The sequence below is a fragment of the Grammomys surdaster genome, unplaced genomic scaffold (genome assembly GCF_004785775.1).
Source record: "Grammomys surdaster isolate TR1022 unplaced genomic scaffold, NIH_TR_1.0 195, whole genome shotgun sequence".
Taxonomy (NCBI): domain Eukaryota; kingdom Metazoa; phylum Chordata; class Mammalia; order Rodentia; family Muridae; genus Grammomys; species Grammomys surdaster.
In genome coordinates this window covers 2,550,048-2,552,805 of record NW_021604640.1, presented here as the reverse complement: position 1 = coordinate 2,552,805, position 2,758 = coordinate 2,550,048, and the positions used below count along the sequence as shown (strand labels likewise).

The following is a 2,758-nucleotide window of genomic DNA, read 5'->3' as shown; positions in this document are numbered from 1 at the left end:
AACTACCCTGTGCCTCAGATACAGTTTTATGTTTCATTTTAGAAAAGATCAGGCTTCCCAGGTATATCAAACAAATCAAGTTACAAGAAGACTCAGCACAAACCTTCATATCAAGGATGGATGAGGCAACTCAGCAGGCAAAGTGTCTCAAGAACATTCGAAAGTGTTAGAGCCTCCCCACCCCACACTGTTAGAAGCTCCACAAGCACACCAAGCAATAAATCATAACATACATAGAGGACCTAGCTCAGACCCATATAGGCTCAGTGATTATCACTCCAGGCTCTATGACCCTCTAGGAGTCCTAGTTAGTTGATTCTGTAGGTCATGTTCTCCTGGTGTCCTTCACTGGCTCCAACAATCCTTCTTCCCAGTCTTCTGCAAACTTTTGCTATTTGCTCATAATTTTTATTTAATATCAAGTTAATGTAACAAGATAATGTAATAGTAATATATCTCATATCATACACCCAAAATATTGAACTTTTACTCTGTTGTAAAAGTAAATACTATATTGTATAGTAATAGTATTAAGGAAAAAGAGAATTATAAAGGTCAATGATAAGCCAGGCATGGTGTCACACATTTATAATTCTAGCTACTCAGGAGGCTGAACTAGAAGGATCACAAGTTCAAGGCTGAAACCTTGTCTCAAGAAAGTAGGGAGTCTGAGTCTGTAACTTAAAGATAGAATACATGTACAGTAGTAAGTAGCAAGGCACTGGGTTCAATTCCCAGCATTGCAAAGTAATTTTTAAAAATGCATACTCAAAATCATTCAAATATCAAGAAAAATTCCAGAGAGTAAATTCTATTATAGTTCAAGATTTCTAAATATACAATTAGATTGTTCACTTTATCAGATTGACTGTCACCAGAGTACCACCAATTATAATGAATTTATTTTATACTCATGTGAATGGCATTTGTTTCTGTAGAATTTCATTGAATCATTATTTATGAATTATTATAATAAAAATATAAGTAGCAGAAATTATCTCATAAGTTTCCAATGATTATTTTTAAGTTTTTTTACATCTAGTTCAGATTTATACTTTGCTTTGCAGTTATTTTATTGCCATCCCACTATAAAGAAATAAGTGAAGAAGAACTCAAGGTGGGTTAAAGAAGTGGCTGGCCTTTGAGTGACAGTGAGGCAAGATGGTAGCCACCACAGGCTTGGGAGTAAAAGTCCTTTTCTTGGAAGAGCTGGAAGAAGGTCAGAAAGGAGTTGAGGACGGCACAGTTAGCTGGGGTCTGGAGGACGATGAAGACATAGCACTTACAAGATGGACAGGCATGATAAGTGGGGCTCCACGAACAATTTATGAAAACCCAATATCCAGCCTTAAACTAGAATGTGGGCCTAAGTACGCAGAAGCACCAGCATCTATAAGATTTGTAACCAGAGTCAATATGAGTGGTGAGAGCAGTAGGAATGGAGTGGTGGATCCCAGAGCCACGGCAGGGCTGGCAAAGTGGCAGAACTCTAACAACATCAAATCATCCTGCAGGAACTGCAGTGCTTGATGACGTCAAAAGAGAACATGAAGCTGCCACAGTCACCAGAAGGACAGTGTTACAGCAATTAGTCACTAAGGTCCCAGCCTCCCCTCCTCATCCAACCCAAGTCTTCATTTCCACAGTAGTGAATTTTCTAGATACATCTGTAGACCTCAAAGTACTGGAGAGGAAGCCCCACTCCGATTTCATCCTGAGACACTGTTCTAATACCAACTTCTTGTTCATTTGAGATACCTAAGTTGTGCTGTGTAGCATCATCCATCGAGTGTAACTGCTGTCTGCCTGGTTGAACTTCTGGGATCACGAAGGTGTGTTGAAATCAGTTTTCTTGGGGAGCTGTGGGCACAGCTAACACAACTGTGAACAGACATGTAACAAAATCCCCTGCTGCTGGCACTTGGCCTAAGTCTACCTTTTCCAGCCCCGCCCTCTGCCACAACTATGTGGTGGCCCTTAGAATAGATGGGTAGGCTCCAGGCAGCAGCTGTAGGACTGACTACTGCTGGGCTTGGGGCGCTTTTTCTGCACCCCTGCTTTCTTAAGTCTTAAGTGATGCCCCATTCAAGCCATGGTCCCCACTCCTCCACTCCCACCCTTGGCCAAAACTTAGACTGTAATCCTCCTCTCCCTCTGAAATTGGCCGTGGGTGAGAAATTCAGGGCTTCCCATCTCTTCACCTTTATCACGGGTGCTGCTATCCCCTCCTCAACCCCCTTGTTGCCCATCACCACCCAACACATGCTGTGGCCAGAAGCCATCAGATGAGGTTGGAAGAGCCTGGCCTCCCTCACTTAGCTTCAGACGTTCACCTGCCACCAGCCTGGGAAGGGAGCATCGGGTCCTCGATCCTGCTGCCACCATCAGCCTTTGAGCTTTGAGTTTAGGGCTAGAGGTGAACAGAACAGTCACAGGGTGACTCAGACCGGCCAGCGCTCAGGGTCCTTGGTGGATATATGCCTAGAGAAAGGCCATGTGGAGAGTACTCAGTTCACATGGTTCTGAGTCGTTTCCTTTCCCCATAATTACTTTGCTTTTACATATTGAAGAGGTTTGAACAGAGTTCTCATGTCACCCTGGCCATACATAAGGTCTGATGAGGACCCTGACGGCTGGAACACTAGGCCCTCACCCTGGAGACTCATGTTTCAGTATTGCACCTCAGATCCTTGGCAGGGACCCAGAGGAGCTCTGTGGCGCTAGGTTTGTAGATCGTTTGCAGATCAGTGAGTATGGC

General features: G+C 43.7%; 1 pseudogene; it reads left to right on the top strand.

The window, feature by feature from the left end:
• The first annotated feature begins 1,161 nt into the window (after window positions 1-1,161).
• LOC114623274 lies at window positions 1,162-1,592 on the top strand (annotated as a pseudogene).
• Window positions 1,593-2,758: the final 1,166 nt, after the last annotated feature.